This window comes from Atta cephalotes, assembly GCF_000143395.1.
Source record: "Atta cephalotes unplaced genomic scaffold scaffold00006, whole genome shotgun sequence".
NCBI classification, from domain to species: domain Eukaryota; kingdom Metazoa; phylum Arthropoda; class Insecta; order Hymenoptera; family Formicidae; genus Atta; species Atta cephalotes.
In genome coordinates, this window is record NW_012130070.1 from 6,301,605 (window position 1) to 6,327,181 (window position 25,577).

The 25,577-nt window shown below is 32.4% G+C and overlaps 1 protein-coding gene across 1 annotated transcript in view; it reads left to right on the forward strand.

The window, feature by feature from the left end:
• Positions 1–25,577, forward strand: part of LOC105626790 (WD repeat-containing protein 47) — a 64,143-nt gene that overhangs the window by 30,719 nt on the left and 7,847 nt on the right. The window lies entirely within an intron of this gene.

A 25,577-nucleotide genomic window follows, 5' to 3' on the forward strand; every position in this document is an offset into this window, starting at 1 on the left:
TCGATCGTCAAGGTGAACCGGAATAGGCTTCTTCGTGTAGGTGTCAAAGAGAAGCCGAGTAACTCGATAACCTGCAAATACATGCACACACATTTCCTGCTGACAATACGTGATTTGTAAACCGATCGACAGTCGTGATAAAATTTTATAATCGTGGCGCTACTTAGCGATGATTCTGCTTTCGAAGGTATAAACATTACATCAAATATCGGCTTGATATTAGGCACAATATGTTGAGAATATTGAATTACGGCATTAAACATGCCTGTATTTTAATTATAAATTGTAAATTAATTATATATTCAATATAGTTAACATAAGATATTTATACGAATTTTACTCTGAAAAATGTGCTATAAATTGATGCTTGTTGTCTCTCGTCTAATTGCTCGTTTAATTTCTTTTTCGTAACACTAACTGCTCATCTCAGTCAATATCGTACGTTTCTTCATGTCCATAAGCTATCATCATATTTTATTCACGTGTTAAATGATTTACTAATGCATATGTTCATCAAAATTAATAAGCATAAAGAATTAATGTTCATATAATATTAATTAAAATTTTGTGAATTTTAAATTTTACATTTTTTAAATTCGAAATCTGCAATTTTTAAATTAAAATATAAATAAATTATCATGTAAATAATAATTGTCTTCGATTGTAATTTTTGAAAAATACATACAGGTATAGTATTAGAAAATAAGTATAGCATAATAATATCTGCAGTGTTCTAATATCATAAAAGTGTGACAAAGTTAAATACTTTCATTAATTATGATTAATATTAAGCGTGGGAAAAAGTTCGTGGCATTTTTCCCGTTACATCTAATGGGAAAAACGCCACGAATTTTTTCCCATACCTAATACAACCAAAACATACATATTTGTAGCAATTTTAGTATATTTTTAATTAATTCTCTTTTGGAACAAATTACTTATTAATGCAGTTTGCTCTATTCTAATTGTTTGCTAATTCTTTTTTACATAATGCCTTAGAAAGCATAATTTGATCTTAGAATATTGTTCGAATATAATTTGTGGTGCATTGTAGTCTTTATTAACAGAAATTATATTTGCTTGATTGCGATATGTCGTCAGTACGTAAATACACTTGCAATCCGTGTTGCTCTATAGAGTATAACGCAATTGCGGCTCCATCTCGTTGACTACATGAAAGAACGTTTCCGTTCACCAGATACCATGCTCGCAAATCATTCTTCTGCTTTTAATCCGGAGATGGCGCTAACTATAATTACGGTCACCAATAAAAAAAAACTATATATGAATGTATTAGTTATTATGATCATGAAGAGATCAATTAATTTGACGATGTATTTTATATGAAAGTTTTTTTTGTATTCCAATTTTATTCAAAGTGAAAGTATAACATTATTATGTGATGTATTTCGAGATGTATATCTTGTCGAGATTCTATGATATGAAGGAAATAATGCAAAATTATAATTTATGTGAAATTAGCAGCAATGCGAAAAGAAATTTTATATATTTAATTAATATTAATTAAAAATTAATTTCATTTCTTTTTTAATTTCCATTTTTTATTTTCATATACTTATATTTCTTCGCCAATCTCGGATTATATTTTATAATTTGATTTTAATTTATATAATATAATTATATAATATAATTATACAATTTTATATAATATAATTTGATTTTTGTATTTGTGTTAATTTTTATTTCCATTTATATTCCTATAATAGGAATTCTTCGTATTTTACATGAAAAGATAATACTATTGCTTAAAAGCATGATGCCGATTGATGTTTACATTGGTTAAAGATGAGTCACTTACCATTCTAGTTTACAATACTCTGCAACACAAGTGTTTTTTCTTTGCATATCGTTTAGCCAGTTCGAGTGTTTTATCTCAAGATATTAATTTTTTTTATTTCGTTATATATAATACATTTTATATCTTCTACAATTACTTATCTTTTTTGATTATAAGGAAGATAAATACCGACACTTAATATAATTGCACTTTAATATAATTTTGTCTTTTCTTTTTTTCGATTTCATTTATCTTATTTACCTAGTCTTGCTCTGAAAATTATGTATCTAATATTTAAAATAATCGCTCTATTATATATAATCTATTCTCCAATTGATTGATTGATAGGATTGATTTAATCAGTTGTTAGGATAAGAAATATTCTGGAATATACAATATTTTATATACGTATAGATATAAAAATATTTCCATAATAAATTTATTATGTGGCATTTGACGCGATCTTTTCAAAATCGTATTTTTGCGAATCTTTTTTATTTTTCGATAAATAATTGAGTTGACGAAATCTAATCAAGTTTAATCTATCTGAAGAATGAAGATAGAAATCATGAAGAAGGAAATCGCGATGTGACTCTTTACACAGGATATGCATGATGTGAGTTAAGATAGGTTTAATGACATACAGGCATGTTTATCGAGCATCGTTCGTCGAGTTTGGTAAGCTGGACTTTATAGTGACGTTAGCGTGTCTTCGTTAGCGACCTTATTCCGCAATGTGTCAAGGTCATATTGACAGTTCCCTCGCAATTTTGCGCGACAAACCCATAAGGTTTGACCTAATATGGATACTTCGCTTTTGAACGAATGGCACACTGGTTTGGTGGGGATCTCCGCATGGCGGAGAGCTCCTTCGAGGCACCGGGTCTCTCACGTACCGCGGTACTCCAGTACCTCATCAGACGTGTGTTACGTCGCACACGCATTTTCATATCGTTACAATCGCTCTCCCACTACGCTGCCGGGCATGCCGGTTACTTAACGAGCCGCGAAGGTAGAATCGAAGATCGCCAATCCCTTCACGTGATCTCGAACTGTAAGTACAGAATCAAACGGATATAAGTATTGCAAATTAAATTTATCTCGTAACCTCATCTGTATGAAATCGTGACATTACGGAATTGCTAATAATTCTCGGTATAAAACAGAACACTTTTGTTGCTATAAAAACGTAGTATATACGCGAGCAAGCTGTTGAAATTCGTTGAAACGTAACAAGAGAATGTGGTTGGAAAAATTTCGAGAAATGAAATAATACATGGAAGATTTTTTTCCCCGTTATCGAATACTGTTCTAAGCCATTCAAGAGGTTATTACTGTTATGGTAATGCAGAAGCATTATTGTATTACGACGGAATATATGGTCGATGAACATTAAGAACAAGACGAAATATCTCTCTTAACTTACATCGGGGTCAAGAAGTGTTTTTGTGAGCTAATTAACATCCTAGTATCCGTTAAAATCACTAGGCGAGACAGTCCGAACGGACAAATTCCTATAAAAGTGTCTCGAACAATTATGTGGTGCACGACCGGAGCGCGGAAATTGTGTACCTACAAGGTCGAAGACTAGATCGAGAAGAGAAAGGATTCTATAATCTCTAATTGAGTTCACATTTTGAAAAAATATTTTCTGATAATCTCACAATGTCAACGTCGGCACACCAGCAAGCGGCTATACGTCGTCTTGAGGAACTTTTCAGAGACGTTAAATTGGAGCAACTGCAAAACAATCCTGAATTAATCAAACACGAGATTAAAATCGACAAATGCTGTGAGGTGCACGGCAAGCACGCGAAAGAGAACTGTTGGAATCGCAGAGGCTCTCTTGGTAATCTACATCACGCGACTAGGAAGGATTCTTTTGGACGTCATGACTCTTATAGTTATTCTGCCACGTCTCCCACTGGAAGAGGTTCGCTGAATATACCGATGTCCCCGCCTAAAAGAGAAGTGCACCCCTCGACTTTTCCCAGTACTCTAAGAAAAAATCCTTTGGGATCATCTATGAGCGCTATCAACAACAGGAAGGATCTTTTTTCAAACACTATCGGCGGGTCATCTTTGCGAAAAGATCCTGTAGGTCGATCCATGGGCTGTCTCAGGAAGGACACCATATCAAGCTATAATTCTCCATTGCGACGGGATTACGTGGCGAAGTCGATGACGAATCTCCAGCGACTGACGACTACGCGGCGTGACGCTGCTCCGAACTTGGCAAGCCTCTTTGCGACTTCCGTGGATCCCCATGCGAATCTAAGGACCGGATTGAACTCGTCGAATGGAGATCTGAAGGCGCGTACTTATTCCAACGGGAATTTGAAAAGCTGCCTCGCCGGTTCCAGCGGGAATCTGAGAAGCCATCTAAACGTGACTTTGAGCGGCGATCCGTCATCGATAAATTCAATCTCGGGCAGCCTCAGAAGGCCTGACACCAAGTCCGCGATGCCGCTTTCTAGTGGCAGACGAGGTTCGTACGACCGGAGGAGACTCTCCACGGATTCTTTGGATAACCTGAAGAGAAACTCGTGGGATCCAGGTCGCAGAAGTTCCTCGGGCTCCTCGGGCGGATGGGATGATCCGATTTGGGAGGAAGGAAGCTTCGGTGGTACCGACCAGGTAATAACAAGTTCTGTTTTCTTGTCTCGAGAGAGAAAGAGAGAAAGATAGAGAGAGAGAGATCATGTGAAAGGCCGCTGATGATGCCATCGATAAGTAGAAAAGCTGAGTAAGATATGCGGTAATATCGCTTTTATAGCACTCTTAAATAGATATGATTATGAAAGTTGATCAACAAATATATCGTTCGCGTGAAAAGGATTTGTCGTGTACTGTTATTTCTGTGATAAAAATATTTGTTATCTAATGCCGTAGGATATATGAAAAGCACTTCTATCATATTTACAACGTTCAACATTGTGCGAATTATCTTGCGTTATTTTCCATTCCCACGACAAGAAAATAAAGTTGGCTTGTCAGTTAGAGATACTTATTTAGCTAGATCGTTGCACGACAGCGAGTAAAAATTTATCGGTCCTTGTTAGGCGATCCTATGTACACGAGTGACTCGCACTGACGCGTGGGAAAATCTCGGGATCCGTTAATACATACACTAAATATTAGGTTGCAGAATGTATCTACCGAAACAGTTACACCGTGTAATAACTCACTCTTCGACAACTGAAGGTACTGGAGTCCGTGGAAAAATGTTAGAGAATCTGCCAGATTTTGCAAATTGATCCCATATCTAGAAATATTCTACATGGATCCATGCATTTTGCGATGTAGATCGCAAACCGATAAAATTTAATTGATAATCTCAATTTGCATTTCTATGGAATGAAAGAAATGTACGCTTATTCATACACTGCCATGAATAAGCATTGTGAGATGATTTTTGTATGTTTGTGATATTGAACTCCAGACTCATCAAAATTATACCGGTTTTAATTCCCGCTTTCTTTCTCGATTAAACTAACTACATTGCATTTTTTAAGTAGCTCTGAAGTATTTTTTTCTGATTGACTTTTTCACGATATTGAATGTTTTTGAGTTTTGTCGGTAAGTTGATTCCACGTAACACTGAAGGGGATAAGCAATTCCGATACGTGCTTACGTCATCGACATGCCTTGCAAGGTATGAGAGTATCACGCAGTGTTAGTCATCGAAACATTACAATAGTGTCTCAGTACAGATAGGGTAAATACATCAATATCGCCTTAAGTTTTGATATAATCAAATTCAATTTGTTCTCAAGAATCATTAATTATCATATTCATTATCATTTTTATTATCACGTAAAAGAATCACTGAAATTGTTTTTAAAAGTAAAATACTGCACATGAATATTTGCTACAATTTATTATGTAATTGTAGAAAATTTATTATATAATTTATTACGTAATTGTAAAAAAAAATATATTAAAATTCAACTCGGATAATTTCATTTTGATAAAAGAAGATCGAATTTTTTATAATTATTTTTTATTTAAAGATATGATTTATTTAACGATAAGATATAATGTTGTATTACGTAAAAACGTAAAAGATTAAAAGAATTCTGTAGAATTATGTCGGCACAATATTTTCGATATTTACCTTCGATAAATTACTATATAATTACTGGATAAAAAATAATAAAGGTTAAACCAGTTATTTAACTGTTTTTTTTGTTTTGTAAATACGTCGGCTTTTACATTATTACGGTGCTTACATTCTCTGTTTGCCCTGTAGGTAATGGATCCGCGCATTTCCTGAAACAAATTCCCTGTGCAGGTACAACCTACGCATAGCGTTCGGCCGTGAGCGGTTAGCCTACACACTCGCTCCAGCGATAATTCACATTTTTGCGGACAGATCCCCCTTATTCCCTCCCATTTCCTTCCTTTGGTCACTCGGTTTTTCTATATAACACGAGAATTATCGCGTGTACATACACACATATACGATCCATATCGAGCGTTGGTGCGCTCGATATGGTCGGCTTCCGAACACAAGAGTTTAAAGTAGCCTATTGCATCACTATTAGTTCATCGTAAATTTACATCTGCGACGCTGCAATTAATTTTTCGCATATACATGAATTTATATACATGAATTAATATAACAATGCCAAAAAAATCTATGATAAACTAAACTTTTTCAAGAAATTAAATTTAAGTTACGACGCTTTACAAATAAAGATTTTTTGTTTATCTTTTAATATCTTTTTTTGATAAATCTATTATATCTTTTTTCTTATATCTTTTTTTGTAAAAGATATAAGATAAAAGATATAGATTTATTTATCATTATATTTCCTTTATTCGGAATAAATTTTTATTTTTTTTTAAGTAGATATGAAGTTAATTTTTTAATATCTTTTTAAATATTGCTGATTGATAAATCATGTATTAAGAGCATATAAAGAAAAAAAATATTTCGTTTGTCTAATGCATTTATATCGTTCTATTGATGAAAGGATATGTCGTGCTCTATGCTACGCCAAAATTCCTCAATCCGATCTGCGGCTGCACGTGCACGATGCATTTTACCTATATACATGCAGTTTCACGGTCGACGAGCACGTGCGATTTTCCGCGTGTCATACGGTTCCGGAACTGTTCCGTCTCACGGTACGACGACATCTAAGATAATTGACCGATCGCCGTTTTGGTACCGTTATGAAAAATTGACTCTTATTGACGTATCTACAAACTGATCAAAATTGACCCACAGGAGGACGTTCGTGTGTCACGCACGTCCACGGTATTGCAACAGTTTTCGCATAATAAAAAATGAATAGTAGCCGGAAGCGAGCAACTAGGTAAATCGTAATAATTTTTCAATAAATGCAACAAATTGGTTGTAAAAATTAGGCTCTCCTTTACATTTTAATTTTCAACTTCGGTGACTCAGATATGTATCAGATATGCAATGATAGTGAATGATCTAATAGGAACACGGAAGAGCACTTTAAATTATCTGCGGAAAAGGATATTGATAGAATAATCAAGAAGGTTTTTTTATATGAAGTAGAAATTATTTGTTAGATAGCTTGGAATTTTCTTTCTACAGGAATTGTACACAATTTCAATCCTTGTAGAGATCCTTACAAAAACTTGTAGAGATTTCCTATAGAATTTTACATTTTAAAATTATTGAAAATATTAAACACGTATATCAACGATAATAATTAATAATAATGAATAAATAAATAAACAATTAATAATAATATAAACAATTTATATATATATAGCAGTTTATCAAATTGAAAGCAGATCAAATATATTTGATACGAAAGAATATAAGAAAAATTTATGTGTCCAAAAATCATAACGTATGCTAATTATTAATTTTTGTAATTTTCACAAATTAGTGTTACTAATCTAAGTTTGTCTTCTTAAAGAGAAATAAATTCTTCATGTTTTTTCCGTAAATATTTACGTAAAAATGATAATCCTTTATATTTAATCAAGATGTAGATTTAATCAAAAATGGTAATCCTTTATATTTAATCAAGGTATAGATTTAATCAAGATATAGATTTAAATGATTTGAAATCTATAGAAATGGAAAGTTCTCTTCTCGATTTATTCATTCGGAATGTTCAGGGGACTGCGCTCTTTAAGACTGAAGACTAGAATCACTCACGTTCCATTCACATTCGATTCAAGTAGGTAGGGTCATTCACTCTGCTATTGTCAGCCAGACACTCAGCTAGGCCGGTATCTGTCTACCGCGAGTGTTAATTTTCGAATATCTCAGTGTGACCTTGCAAAAATTCCGATCTCAAAGAGCGTTACTTGTTTCTAATCGTCATGCGAGGACTACCATGTTTTGAGAAAAAGTTATTTCCATATTTCATGTGGACGAGTCGAATTGGTTACGAATCTCTCTCGGATGGTGCGATGGATTCTTTGGAATTTCGAGTGAGAAAACTTTGAAATCTTCGTCTCTATATATATATATATATACATATTTTTTCAGGGACAAATTATAATATATTGAAATTATAAGATAGTTATTTTTGATCGTTTACAATCATGATACGCTTGCGAAAAATTATTACGAATTCTTTACATATCTTACAATTTCTTTCAAGATATGTTTTTCATATTTCTTTCGTCGTAATAATCCCTGACTTTAATTATTTACGATTAATTTAATAACATAATTAAAACTAAATGAAACACGTCAAGAATCTATTAAGTGTTCGCTCAAACTCATGCAGAATTCAACATCACTAAGTCGATTTTGTTACATCATTTTATCAATATTATTGATGTACAAATTATACTTATCAAGTTATCATCCATTTATTATGCAGATAAAATTTCCTAAATTGATTTTCACCATCAAATATTTCTAAGTTTTTTCTTTTATGTGATTAATTAATTAGCGCTCCAATGTTATAATTAAAACTAAATTGTATATTTAGTAATTTATATTAATATGTATATTCACTTGAACGTATGATTTTAACGATTTGTAATCTAATAAACAATCTTATAATGCGAATGAAATATATAGTTTTGAGAAATCGCAAGTTCTCCAGCTCATGTCACGTATATATTTCTGAAACTTTTCGAAACATTATCAGGGAGACATACACGCAAAATGTTTGCTAATTTGGTGAAAGTCCTATATGTAATGACCATTTCAGTGAAATCGAATGTTCCTTTCTTCGTCTTCATCATAGTATATGACCTTTTTACCGATACCGCAAACTGCGTTCTGCTATGATCATCTGTGGTAAACATTTTTTTTACTAGTGAAATGATCGACATTTATAACCATGAGACGTTGTTTAATCGGAACGAACATATCTATCGTTTCTTTGGAAAATACTAAGAGATACTTAATTTGATTTTTTTCTTTTAGCTTTTTAGCAAATTTTTAATGCAGTTCTCTTTCTCTTTCTTTGTATTGTATTATCCAAACATGAGGTTTTCCTTTGAATTTAAATGAAATGGATTTTTTGCGGATTATACTAATAGATTTATATGACCGAATGACAATTAGTTGTCATTCAAGCTATAAATGGAAATAACGATTACATAATAATTGACTTAATATGATATGAATCTTACCAGAGCAAATATATTTTTGCAATAATCAGTATTTTTCCTTTAATCTAAAATTAAACACAGGTTATCCTCTTTCATCATGAGTAATAACTTGTCAATCAGTCGGATTTCCATTTACAGTAGGATCCGCGTGGGTCGTTGTTGCACCTTTGCTCGCCGACGTGCCCGACAACGCCTATGAATATTCGTTTTTTCTCTGATTCTGTTTACCTTCTCAAGTATATTTCGTTATATTTCGTTATATTTCTGCTCTTTGAACGATTTTCTTATTATTTTTCTAGAAGACACAAATGATCTTCATATTACAAATTCTTAAATTTAATTTGAAATAAATAAAAAATAGAAATAACAATAAAGATTATAACGGTACAATCACATTTTTAATTAAAACTCCGATTACGGGATCCAAATTAGTGCAGTTTTTATATACGCGGATTTTGGAGCATTTCCATAATTACATTATTGTAAATTGAATATATCGCTTCTCTTTGAAATATATGCATGCGCGGAAGACGAGATAATTTACATTGCTAATGACGTAGTCCATCATCCGCCTGTTGCCGCCGAAACGATTATTGTTTCTCCATTTGTAGGCGGCAGCTAAAGAGTAATCATCATTTAAATGATGATGACGCCAATTATATTTGACGTTGGAGGACAATAAAAAGCGCGGCGATGACAATGCGAGCGTCTGCAAAAATTTCAAGTTCATGCTTATCTTGATATACGTGTACAATGTCAGAATGTAAATATGTACATATAATAAAACCCTCTTATTAACATTCTTGCAGAAAACATTTGTGCATATAATTTTAAAAATACTGCTTATCGAATCATATTTATGACCATGAGACGTTGTTTAATCATTTCTTTTCAAAAAATTATATTCGATAATATTCTGAAATTGTTTAGTTATTGTAAACTATCCTATAAAACATGTATTTTTAAAGAGAAAAATTTATAAAATTATATTTTGAAATCTTTGATCTTTTTCATTTATATATATATTTTAAATATCATTATTTTCAAGTAATCGAAATTTGGAGCTACTCCATTTTTATACATTTTTTAAATTACTAGTTTTTTAATATGTATCTGAAATATATCAGATAATTTGCGAATACTTCATGCTTTGATGTGGGTAAAACAGAAACCTATGTTAACTTGGTGAATGTACCAGAAGATACATTGATGGTAAACGATTTCACCAGTCTCTACCTCGACGATCTTTGGTCATTCTCTCTTCTCTTTGAATATCACACTGAGGAGCTCTATGTTATCGATATACAGCAGTTTTTAATTATTCACGATAACATATAATTTTTCTTTCGCAGTAATTTTTCTTCTATTGAGAAAAATGGTCTGGTTGGATTAAATAGTAATTCTGGTGAAAAATCGACGAATCAGAATTTTCTTATTAAATTTGCTAGAATTCTAATTGAGGTAACTAGAATTTTGATTGATGTAATCATTCTAATAAAAATAAGAATTTTAATAGATTTTGCCAGAAATATTGTATTAAGAATTCCGGTTATCTCAACTAGAATTCTAATAAATTTAACCAGAAAATTCTGATTTATTCATTTTCAACCAGAAAATTTTTTCAATATTTATAAAAAGAAAAACAAATATTTTTTTATTGAAAATACGACTCAAAATATAGCCGAATAGTTTATTGCCGAGAAAATCTGGGTCACGATCTTCATGTTGATGGATGCAAGCCCGACCAGGCGCATCTAATAGTAATCCACTTTCTTGTAAATTTCTTGTGAATTGCTGCAAACTGGCGTGATCTTTTCTCCCAATCGTGATGCTTGTAATTTGTGAAAACGCGATACATGCTTACTTACAATGCTTGCCATAGAGTAATTTACATAATACTGATAACAGATCAGTAATTGAATTGAATTTTTCATTGAATTGAAGTGATGTAAGAGAAGATTAAAGCAATTGTATTATTTTTCATTTATGATTTATCTCTCTTAATACATCTATATCTGTTATTTTCAATTTTATTTTATCTATGGTCAATAATTTATTCATTATTGCGATATAAAATTAATTAGTTAATTTTTTTTAATTAGAAAGAAACACATCAATTTAATTAGCCAAAATAAAATAAAAGTTATTTATTAATATAAATCTTCTTTATTATATAAATTAGATTATTATCTCTATATTTTAAATAAGTATATAATATAAATTAATTTTGAAAATTAATTTGCAAATATTGTGTAATGATTGATATAACGATGTGATTATGTAATCTATACTTATATATGCGATTGTAATTACCATATCATTGCACGTTTATCTTTATTGATATTTTAATTTTAAACTATTACCATGATGTGAAATCTTTACTCTTCCGCCTTCTACATCGAGGTATCACTTTCGATAATATTTTTTCGGCATATTCCGTCAACAGCGGCTTAAGTCATGGTTCACATATCAAGACTGGACGTATAATAATTACAACATGGTGCATATACTGATAATATACGGTTTACATTTCGTTATGCCGGTTATCGCATTGCCCGTTTTCGTGACAGGTACTGTTCAACCTGTTATTAGTTTTTTTAACGGTACACGATGCCGGCAATCCAGTCATATTTAGTGTTACATTTTTCATTTCCGCTCCGAACTCCGCTCTGAATTTCAACAAAGGAGTCATGGTTGGTCATATACGCAAGTATTACGCAAGAAAACTGGTCGTATTCCTTTTTTCTCACAGTATATGTAACTCCTCGGATTAAATAAATAAGAAGGTGCGCACGTACGAGCACCTTCAGCAAATCTTATTCGCGCAAAGTACAACAAGTTAGAAAACCAATAAGTTGTTTCTCAACTGCAGCTGTCAGCTATTGATAGCTTTTCAAAATGAAAAGGTCAACCTGATTGCTCTGTCACGCGTAAATTCAGCAATTTTCATTCACGCTTGCAGTAGCCATCGAATCACAGATCGATAAAATTATACAATTTTGCTTTTCATATTGAACTTTCTATGATAATAAAAATGTGAATCGAGTTTGATGAATAAGGAAAAGAGGAAGAAATGTAGACTGTGAGAAAGAATAAAATGTATTTCTCATACGTCTGATGACTGTATAATGTAGAATCATTTTGCGAATTGAAGTAGGAATTTGGTAGCCTTGGTAGTCTGGTAATTCCGGTACCAAAAACTCGGTCAACGTATGCTTGTCTCTGAGATAACTTTGACCTCGACAACATTTCTTGTCACTGCGCACTTGCAAGTCATGATATTTTCCTTTTGAGAAAGAAGAAATCGTTGGATACGGAAGGCATCATTATGTTGGTAGATGCATCAATATTTAAGCAATGACTCGCCTCTTCGCACAGTCATATGAAGGAATAAAATTATACTTGTTATAAATAAAGATAAATAAATATTACTAATTTCCATTTATTATATACAATTATATAGTTTAATTATTACACAGGATATTTAAAAAAAGATTATTTGAAGTTTAAAAAAGGATTTACTGAAATAATCGTTTATTTTTCTGTTTTTTTTTATCACAAACTTTAATTTATACTAAAAAATTAAATTTTAATTGATATTTAAATACAAATATATTATATCATTAAAAAATAACATTAAATAGTTAATATATTATTTTTTAATAACATATTATTGTCTTCTATATCACGAAATATCACCTAATACGTTTTTAATAATGCAATATTTTCATTTAACCGGACCATCTTCCTTTCACTATTACATTCTAAGATGGTTTCCAAGATGAACTCTTTTATGGTTTGTATGGATCACCCTCGGTTTCGTCATGAGATAATCTGCTGCTGTTTCCCGAACAAACGCCCGCTCCAGATTTCATTTTCTCGCGATCTACATAGTGAGCCATCGTATTTTAACAGCGATGCATGATAGTTCACCATTGACTCCCACGCGACCCAACGTTACTGAAACGAGCGTTTCTAAACGGCGGCCGACCACGATAATTGCTTAAAGATCCACGCAATGACAAAAAGACATCCGAAAGGCTGCATCCTCTTTATTGAGATAAATCGCATGCGCTCGTGCCACCGGATCACGGCAATTTACTTTTTGTGTCGCGCGATACTTTCTCTAAAACGCAGATGTCCTGCGGAGGTAACGCATCGACAGCAACATCGACGTCTCCTGTCGATTATATGCTTCGCGGTCTATTTTCCGTGATTTTTGTGTCAATTGATTCGAGTATCCACTGGGAGAAATCCAGCTTTTATCTAACATTTATATCTCGCCGTTGTTTGCTAAACTACAATTTTAGTTCACATTGAATTTACAGGTTAAAGTACTTAAGTTGAAAAATATTTCAATTGAAAATTATATAATATAATACATTGTATCATATAATCGAAACGTCAAATACATATAACTGTAGAAAGTCCTAACAATGAATCAAGTATAATCACCATCATTTATCAATCGAAATTAGATTATTTATTATCGTCTTATCCATCTATAAATACTTATCATCCTATCAATTTAATCAATATATATATATATATATATATATATGAGGTAGGCTTGATTTTGTCTATTGATTTGCAATTGATCTTATTGATCAAATGATTTTTAAACACAGCGAAAAGGTCACTTTCATTCTCGGTGTATAATCAAAAAATATTATACACTTACGCTTATCCTGAGAGAACGCAAGTCAATGTAAGTAGTGAAATTGATGCGACGCGCAAAACATGATGTTAATAATAATTGGTCGAGAATCGAATGGCGATTTACGAACGCGTGCATAATTACACGGTGGCGAAAGGAAATTTTGCATATATGCGCCAAAGCAATCAATGATACCACGTAAATGAAAAAGGAAGAGAGGTTGGAAAGAAAAATGGTAGAGGATTGCCACATATCGCGGCGGATTATTAACGGAGCGTATCGGAGAAAGCAGCGATGGAAAATCAAACTGGCGTGATCATACGCTCCGCGATAAAGAAAATACATATTTTTTTTCTTCAAGGATCGCACTACAAATGTGTGTCGATGAAACTAAATCTTATATTGACAAATGAATCTCGTTACATTATAATTTTCAAAAAGGTATTGTTTAACTTTTTTCAACGATGTATTCTGCAGAATATATTTCTCTTCGTCACTCCCCATTTAATGTTAACAAATTAGAGTACTATATAATAAAAATAAAAATTACTATCATATAATCAAATGAAATTAAGAAAAATGTTCGAATAAAATGGTACACATTTATACGTATAAATAACATTAATTTTAAGCTATAAAATTATCATCCATATCTGAGAATCACGCTATGAATCGTCATATAAATTCTTACTTGCGTTTATCTGCAAGACTTCTCTCGCGATGATGCCAGAGCCAGTAATTTGTACCGCGACGAAATATACATATTGCCCGAATCGATCGTTGGGATAAATCCATTCGTGCAACGCTGCACATAGAACTCTTATAAAATCAGCCGACCGAGGAAATTTGTAAAACACGCGTGATAATACTGATATAATTTCTGGTTAGTTATCGGCATTTATCACAATGTAAGAAAGTGCAACGGGCCATATACGATGCTGCTGCAAGGCTAAACCAGTTGTGACTCGTTCCAATGCCTCGGAAATAAGTAGTGCACATCTGTACTCTTATTGTTTATAAATAAACGAATATAATTTCTTTTTCATCCTTTTTTAAAATACGTCATGTTTTTAACTGTACATACATATATGCATTTTTGCATGTGAATAAAGAACTTCGAAATAAAAAATTATCGCACGCAATAATCAAATGAATATAATTTTTGTAAAAAATAATTGTAAAATATAATATTTTTATAAAAACAAAATTTGTGCGTGAATAATTAAAAAATTTTGGAATTTTGGGGAAAAAATAAAGTCATCCAAAATATTAGTTATACTATATCATTAATAATATTCAAGTTTATGTTATTCGTATCTACGGTAAAAAGTATAGAAAGTTTTTTTTTTTATACGAGGTCTTCATCAAAGACACAAGAATATTTTATACACGTAAGTTATATTTTATAAACCCATATATATTAATGATACATATTAATATTTATTTTTTTATACATGAAACAACTCTGTGATTTTTCTGAAATAAAATTTAAAATGTATCCCGAAGTTTTCTCTTTCTATGTCAAAAATAAAATTCAAGTATTTTAATTGAATTGCAAATACATGTAAATAAATTCTTGAAACGTACACGTATTCATTTTCGCAGCCGCCTTGATACGAAGGACAGAAAAAGTAGAGAAATAGAGTAAACTAATACGTTGTTATGCATATGTTTTCTTCTCTTTCTTTGCTTCAACTCTGTAACCTTCAATTCCGTCTTGACGCATATTGAAAATTGTTGCGACACAATTTGCGATTGAATTCGCGGAGGCAGCGCGTTTTGCTTTATGAAAATGATCGAGCCAACACATCGGTTCTCGACGCCCACCTTCGTTCTCACTTCCTGCGAATAATGATGCGATTTCTATCTCGAAACAAGATTAATACGAGCGGATCTCGATGGTTGTCGCTGAAAAAGATGTGCAGTGAAAGCGAGAGAGGATAGAAAACGAATGTTGTAGTTGCTCCTCTATTTTTTTGTATCCGTCAGATACGTCATCAAACTCTCCCAATATATGATTATCTGTTTTCTCGGTTCACAGATTTCGAAGATAGATCTTAAAGATTTTGGTTACGAGATTTTTGAATGAAATAAGATTAAAATTATAAATTTTCACAAAAAATTTCTTCATTTATTTTAAAGAAAAGAATTCAATTTTTTATCAATAAATGCCAATGCCCGCATTTTTTTCCTGCAATATATGTCTCTATTTCTATACAATTTTTTCCTAATTCTATTGCCAATTCTATGCCAATGCCTGCATTTTTTTCTGCAATATGTCTCTATTTCTATACAATTTTTTCTTAATTCTATTTCTATTGCATGATTTTTCCACGCTACGTTTCTAATGAAGATATCTCTCGCTGATTCTTTTAAATGAGATCACACACATATTGCAGGACTAGCATGCAATCTCCTTTGTTCTTTACAATATAATTATTTTAATAATTATTCTAGTATTTGAACTTTAATTTAATATCATTATTACATCAATTTTGCAATTAAATTAAATTTCACTTACATAGAACTGATTTATTAGCAACTACAATTGCTTTCTTATAAGCTATTTTTTATTATACATACCACCATTTTTTTTGTAATATTAATTTTTTAACGATATTCTCAAATTATGAAAGGAGTACTGCAGTGAATAAATCGAAATATAATATATATTCAAAATATATAATACATTAAAAAAAATTCTTTTGATTTTTTTTATTCGAATTTTTATTAAAATTCTGACATTTTTATTAAAATTCTTATAAGAATTATGTATTATTGTAAATGTTAGAAGTTCATCTGCTTTTCCAACCTTTCTATTATCTATGTCGAAATACGTACTATATTTTACGCTACAATAACAAGTGTTAACGAAATTCATAAATCAATATTTGACAACGACTTATTTAAGTCCCGAGCAATCTTCCCGAATAATAGAATGCAAACTACTCTCGCTTCGCACGATACGCGCAAAAGAAAGGGGGATGAGTTTCGCGATGGTAGGGGAGACGAAGTCTTTCGCGTTTGGACGAAGAGAAGTGGGTCGTTTCTCAACGGATAGTGGCTTGGCGAGAACGTAATCTACGCACTCCTTCATCGTACCCAGCTGAGCACGGGCCGCGATAGGTCGCGATCTGCGAGATCATCCCAAGTGTTTCTTGAGTGCGACAGAGAGCATAGTGTTTCTCAATAAATCTTCGAGAAGAAGAGGAAATTGAGATCCGAGAGTGACAATTCAAAAGAGTACGATGTCAAAACGGCAGGACCTTCGATTGTCAGTGGCAACTGAAGATTAATAATAAGTCCGCTCGAAAGTGAAGTGAGGTGTCGAATTTGACAGTGATTTTTTTCTTTTTTTTTTCCTTGAAACTCTTACTTGAATTTATTGGAGAACATCGAAAAATAGTGAAAATCAACCAAAATTTCTCGTCGCGCATGATCGAACTTTTCTCTTGATCTTCGCTTCATTGTTGTTCCAACGAGAAACATTTCTAATCTAGAATCTCTCTATTACTCGTCCGAGCGTGCCAAAACTCTCTAGGTGAGCGATCAAACCATTTTCGTTGATCTTTGACGTTATTATCGATGGATTAATAATTTTCCTAAAATTTTCAACAATTAATAATTTTTAAATAAATGTAAGTTTTAAATAAACGTAATAATTATTTATTTCGCGAGAACTATTTCAGCAACTGATTTCTAAAAAGAATTTTTATTTATCAAGAAAATCATAAAATGATTTTGACTAAAATGATCATTTAAAAAACATTTTAACGTTCTACAAAAAAATTAATATCTATATACAGATATAAATATATAGAATATATATATATATATATATATATATGTATATATATATTAAGATATATAACTATAGAATATATTTAATAAAACGCATATATTTTCTGACTAAAAAGATCAGATGAAGAAATATGATACCTCAACTGATCCCAAGTAATTAGCTGCGGAATCTTACGTAAGGAGCAGCAAAAATCACAATTTACAATGGGCGACATCCGAGTGTTGGATCCACGTATGGATCCTCGTTTCGACTTGAAGCATCGACCTTGGCCACCGATGTACAGAAACAACCGAGCACCATCTTATTGTTATCGACCTGTACCCTTGGACACTTTGGCCCAATGGATAACTCCGCACGTTTCCGATTACAATTATGTGCCCGCCCCGAGAATCACTGCCAATCCAAATAAATCGCGGGACTACTACTACTTGGCCCCGTTGTATAGAAACGCTATGCCGCCTCCACCGCAAGCAATGTCGCCACTTCAAGTATCGCCGGTGGCGATGCCACCACCTGGTATGATGATGATGGAACGGCCAAGAGGACGAGCTAAGAGCTCGGGCGGCCTGACTAGAAGCATACCACCTTGCACCTGTGCTGTCGGTAGAACCAGGTCTCTAGAGGATGTCAGAAGTGAAATGAGCGAGTGGGACGATTATCACGACGAGAACGGCAACCATTTGCAGAGGAATAGCCCTAAGGGCGTGAACGTGTGCCGACAGATTCGCAGGTCCATGGAGAATCTCCTGGACGTTAATACAGAGGAACGCGCGTTGAACACGTTCGAGAGAGTCGGCAAAATCTGTAAGAGGTCCGAGGAGAATAAGAACGACAAGGCGGGAAGACGACGCGGTAGCTACATGGTGTGTTGAAATCCTTATAAGCAAGCTTTTTTTTTTAAGAAATATGAGAGGTTTATTTTACGATGAATTTTTCGCCATTCGATTTGTATTATCGAAAGAGTCTTATTATACAGGTATTTATATCGAGTCAAAATCTCACATAATAAATATTTAATACATTTTTTAGTTATATATTCTCGTATATATAATTGAAAATATCTTGTTTTGCCATGAAAAAAATGTTTTAAATAGTTAAGTTTCTTTTATAGATAATTAAACGCTTTTATTAATTTTGCTTAATTTGTTCGTGTTTTTTAATTTTCAATATATTATAATATATCGTTATATCTATTTTTTTTTAAATTTGTATACAAATATAATAATACTATCATGCTTAATGATATTAACTTAAGCTTGTAGAAATGATTAGCGATTCTATTTGCGTCATATCTTAAGTGACTGAGTGACTGGCCATTCATTCTCGATATAATTTTTTATGCAAAATATCGTGCTCGTATCTCCCCATATGCATTTAACTGTGTGACTAATGCACAATTTCGCACACGCAAACACGTCAGAACGACTTTCAGACTGAGATTTACAGATCAGTGAGTTTGCTAATCTAGTCTGGGCGATCGACTAGTTGCACAATCCATGTCTCTTACGCTCTTTCCGGAAACGTGCTACTTCTCGCCTCGTGTTCTACTGAATTAGCTAAATCATCCGGCAATGGCAAGATTATAATTGCCTGTGAGTTTACAAAATACACGTTTTGAAGGGGAAACTATCCAGCGATATTCATTCCATACCCAATTATACAATTCCGGAACTTGTGTTTCGATTCAGCATGGGGATAATCGCTTTTTCTCGTCTGTTGTGATTCACGAATGTCGGCCGAAGAAAGTGTTCCGTGGAATTTAACTTTGCTTACAGAACGGAAATAAATAAGTCAGTTTATTGTTTCAGAAAATATCGACTCGAGTTTATGCATCTAAGAGAAAATATTGGCTGCTGCAGCAAGTTAGATAAAATATATGGCATAACATTTTTAATTGATTGCAGCAGCCAATTTTCGATTGCATTATTCTATCCGCAATGTCAGTATTAGATTTTGATAGGCTAACGCAATCAAGAATTGCTGCAACCAATTAAAAATGCTATACTATATTCAGCCAATTTTTTTCCAATTTAATAATAGTCACATAGAGAAACCTATCATATAATTTTTAAAAACTGTATTAAGTTCCTTCTACAAATAATTGATTAAACGCTTCATTAATTTTATTGATTGATATGTTATTAATTTTGATTTGTCGCTTTTTAATGTCTAATACATATAATATCGAATGTTGTGTCACACATCTATTATACAAAATGCTTCGAGAACGACAGTATAATATTGTTTTTATATGAATATGCATGAAATGAATTAAAAGAAGTGATGGAACACAGATAATTATAGACTTTAAACATTTTTTTTAAATCTTGAGATAGTTTAATTCGAATTTGAATTTTCTTTTACTCCTTTCTATAAATTAAATCTTTTTTATATTTTTCAAATGTTACTTAATTCATATTCATGTTTGCAAATATCGAAAATATAGTTGTTGCACAGATATCCTGTTCTTTTTTTTTATTAGTAACATGTTCTGGTCCATATATTTTTCTAAATTACGACTCTTTAATGATCCGTATTTTCGACTAACCCGGGATAGAAAGTATTCCTTATAGGTATCAACTAAGTTAATCAACCGTTATTAAGAAAGTTAATTCGCCCTGTCGAAATAATCGGTAATCAACGCGAATAATCTCAATCGTTTATTCCACGCTTCACGAAGTTATGGAGAGATCCTCGCTGACGATCGCAATTATATTTCATTATTTCTCACCGACCGATCGCGTCTTGGCGATCCATTGCAATCTAATATACATCGTGCTTGCAGTTACGAAGTGTCGTTAACCAGCTGCCGGTCATTAAATCGTTACATTGTTAGCCAGTTTCATCGCTAATTAGATACGCCGTGTTGACGGATCGACAGATCGGTAGATCAGCGAATCGATAGGTTTGCAGATTGATTAAACTGTGCGTCCAGTATAAATTGCTTATCGTGACGTTATCAATAAATCTCAATTACAATCGAACATAGAAAAACAGATTGTTCTACTTGATCGGCGATTGCTTTTTATTGTATGCCAGGCTCCATCATGCCACTTCCTGCTTGTTTCGGGCACACTTCATTACGAAAAACAATCATTCGAGAAATTGGACTGATTACTAGAATTATTGCAGGAAATGATCGACGCACGATAATCTGGACTGTTTCTTTAGTGAAAGCGAGGTATTCTTCGCATTACGCAATTAATCGGTGTGACAGGACATATTAGCTCGCGACTAACAGAAGGAATATGTATTGGCAAGGTGATTTTGTTCTCAGTGAATGATCACGAATTGCACGTATGTCGAAAGTACCAACGATATAATTTTCTAGTTCCTCTCTCTCTTCGGAAGCGAGTCTACTATTAGCTAAGAGCGTTTTACGCCACGTTGTAATCGACCATTTAATTATCTCCGTCGCGTGTTTTGTACATACGCATACGATAGAAAGTTACGGATACTTCCTCGAGAGTCAGAAATTACCGCTACGTAAGAAAATTAATGCTCGTAATTCAAGATGTACTCTACAGTATTGTACACAGATTGTGTACTCTATAGTCTCGCCTAGAATAAAAACGCTCTTGTAGTAGCTGGATAATAGTCGGATTAATTAATAATCAATTTAATAACCAGAATTGCAGTATCTAAGGATTTACATTACGCGCATTATAACTTCACCTGGTTTCCTTAAGCAATCCGATATCATCATTTGAGTTATTACATCTAGAAGTGGCCGTTTACATCTAGTCGACTTAAATGTCTCTAGTTGAGAAATATTGTATAATATACTAGGCTCGTTTTAGGTAGAATGCAATTATATCTTGTTCGCAGATGAAAGTGCGAAAATTAATTGCAGGTGACCTTTTATGAAATGTCACCATAAACTCATTAATTGCAGGTAACCTTTTATGAAATATCACCATAATTCTGGAATCGTTTTACATTTTACTTTTGAAATTTATTAGATTTTTTTTTATCAATGTACTTCGATTTCTTAAGAATATATTTCACTTCTTGAAAAGTCTTTGTCATTCGATAACATCACCGAGAATTGTGTGTGTTTAGCATCCATTTGTATCCGTGTTACTTAATTCACTTCCGCATTTGCTTAGCTGAATAAATTTTTTGGTTGTTATTCTCATTAATTATAAGAGAAATTATTTCTTAATATAACTTCGCATTTTGTACCTGATAAGAAAATCTAAAGTTAAAACTGAATATAACTACAATTAATCATATTAATTGAATGTAACGTGCTAAATATGGAGTTGAACACATTAATTATACGTAATATGCTTTTAAAGTAAAGAAGATGATGCACGATGGTATGAGCATTCTCTTCCTGGTTGCAGGGCTCGTAACTTCGCAAAATTTGTATTAAAACATACGGTGAAATTCGCGCATTGGAATTTTGAGTGCCCTTAAGCTCGCACACGCATGTGCACCTTCGATTTCTGTATGAATACAGAAGACCGATCAACGACGAAAAAGTGTGCCATAACCCAGATATACAGAGGTCGATTGGTTTCACCGGTTTTTGTTATATAAAGTATATCGATGATATTTTATATATACTTAGATTATGCTTCATATCTATTTAATTAAATTAATCATCAAATTTTGTTTCTTTTTCTGGATATCTATTTAGGTGTCGATCCGAGATCGAAAACGATAGATCTGGTTCAACTGGTTTTTTAGAGAAAAATGAAAATTTCGATCATAATCATCGTTGGAATTAACATTGCTAATGTCTGTCTGAGCTATTGACAGAGATTTGTCGATTACAAATCGATTACAATCGTACTTAGAACAAGTAAATTCATAATTAATATCTCTATTTATATGCGCGACGTAAATTCTCTCACATTTTTTTAACGATGCAGTGGAGAAAAGTAAAAAGTCGGAGTTGACGAATCAGGTCAAGGCCCCTTTATTAATTGTTTTTCATCGTGTCACGCGTCGTTGGCAGTCCGTCCCTCCAATCTTCGATCGGAGACGCGTGTCCGAAAGCCTTCAGGGCATCCGGTGAATTCTTCGCGATCTATCTTTTCTTTCTTATAAGAGCACGGAGAAGATGATCATTTATAGAAGCATTAAGGTCGCGGATGTCAATTATTTATTATAAATTATCTGTAAATCCGGATGTACATATATCGATATTTTGATTAACGTGATACATATTTATAATAGATTTTTTTGTTTAGACAGTTATATCTATGAATATCTTTGTTCAGATTATATTTTGTTTTAAAAAAAGAATTATTGCTACATAGAAAAACTATCTTGTTGAAATATATCTAAAAATTTAGTTATAAATAATATATTTGAAAATATTTGTTAAAATAATTACATAGGAAATTCAAGCAATGCTGTAAAAAATTTTGATGTCTAGCAATTATAATTATTTGGACAATTCACAATAAGATTATTTTTAGATTTGTATGTAGCTAAATTTTCAGACTTTGCTTGAACAAAACCGTTCTTTCCATATAGACAACAAACGATATTGATAACAAACATTTACATTGTAATCTTATTAAAGGATAACGTTTTGTTAGATGTAAGAAGAAGACTTTCATTCATAGATAATTCTGATATACAGACAATATACATATTGAGAGATCGAATGTGAAACAGTACGATGTTCGAAACTTACTTAGATTTACGTCATATTCGTCCCGCTTTCGTTCAGCATCTCGAAGTAATCCATCCGTAGGCTATAGAGTTTCTGTCTACAGCGTCAGTAGCTTTCGCAAAGTTGTACAGAACTATTAAGACCGAATGTCTATAACGATGGCCGACGAGTTGATTGACCGACTGGTAAAACTAGGCTTCTCAGCTATATCTCCTCTGACGTTTCATCTGCTTTTCCCGACAGAATTATGATCGAGAAACGTTTCCGGTTCGTTAAATCACCCGAGAGATCGCCACACGGAGAATGCCAGAATTTTCACGGAAATGGGAATCTCTCTCGGATCTACGATCGATGATTCTTCTTTATGGCCTCTTTCTCACTCGTAAATTGCGAGGTGACTATTCGCAAAAGAGTGGTCGTCGAAATACACTGTCGTTTTCTTTTTCGCGACATAATAATAATGGACTATCAAATAGGACTAAAAGATGAATAATTTTAAAATTTGATTTTTTTATAGAAAATGTAACGTTTGGACTGTTTGGATATAAAAATAGCGTTTCGTAGCGAATAACTTAAGGTGAAAGGAATGAAATAATGAATTAGCAAGCAACTAAAAATTCAGTCTGATTCACCCTTCAATTCCGTTCACTTATTGTTCGGATTGACTTATTGAGATTAGATAAAAAATTCTTATTGAAGGAAATCAATGAATCATTATACAATGGTTATTGATTTTGCGATGTTCATATAAGAATAGAATTATGAAACAAGTGATACATTGAATATTATTAATGCAATCTCTCTTTCATTGTTCTTTATATGTTATTTTTATGTAAATATTTTTGTGAATTATTTATCTTTGTATCAATTGATAGATAAAAAATTTTTTTATTTAATAATGATTAAACTTGGAAACATTTATCGATTTATGGCTTCTTTATATCTTATCTTTTCACGAAGATCTGCGCTTATCATGCACACATTCAAGATCTAAATAATTACACGTGTGTAAGCCATTCCAACTGGCAAGAAGCAACTTTGGCGCCGTTAAATCGTATGCCGCCGCGTAAAAACGCATGCGAATGCTCATAATTCCGCTCGTGCTGCACGGTTTGCCAAGAAGAGAACAACAACAAGCAGAGTATGCATTTGCTTTGCTAATTTATCCATCTAGATAAACGGTCGCAGCCAATCTCGTGCCATGAAAGTAAAAGCGTAGCGAAGCGCACCGTTGCGCAAACACGAATCGCGAAACGATTCCGGATTTGTAGCTTCAGAAAAAAGTACTTTGCGCTAAGAAGCATTGCGAGCTTTTTCTGTGAATAGTAATTCCATAACTGTTGCTTAATTGTCGAAGAAATGTTGAAGAAATAGAATGATTATTACATGTGGAAAACGACTACGTGAAATCGATCAGCATCAATTTCACCGCACATTTCGCTATTTTTCTTATTTTTAAATAGAAACTCTTTGGCTCGTGCATTTTATTTTATTTAATAACGTTGGAAAGAAGAAAATTATTTTTCTGATTTATTTTTTCTTATTGCATAAATATTGAAATGGACTGCCTTTTTACAGAACTTTGATGAGTTAGAAATTCATTCAGGATTTAATTTTTTAACGATTCTGAATTTTTCGCTTTCCATTCAGTTCGCCTCCTGCAATACGGGAGCTAGTTTAGCGAGTTTAGAGCAATAACTGTCTCACAAAAAGTGTGCATCATTTGCATCTTGCGAAACGAGAAAGTGAAATTTCTTTATGTATATACATAAACATGCATATCTACATGTGAGAATATTAATTGGTCCAAAAAAAGAAATTTAATAGTAGCGAAAGAATTAAACGAAAGTACTAATTATCACAGAAATATCAAGAATTTAATTAATATCTTATACAATTTTCTCCAAAAAAAAAATTGTTAACCACTCGCATCCTTGTAATTCAATCATTACTTGAGCAATATTATAATCTTTAATATATATATATATATATATATATATATATATATATAATAATTACTTTACTTATTTAATTTTTATTTATTATTTATTACTTATCTACTATTATTATTATTTATTTTTATTTTAATTTAATTTTAATTTATTATATTACTTATATA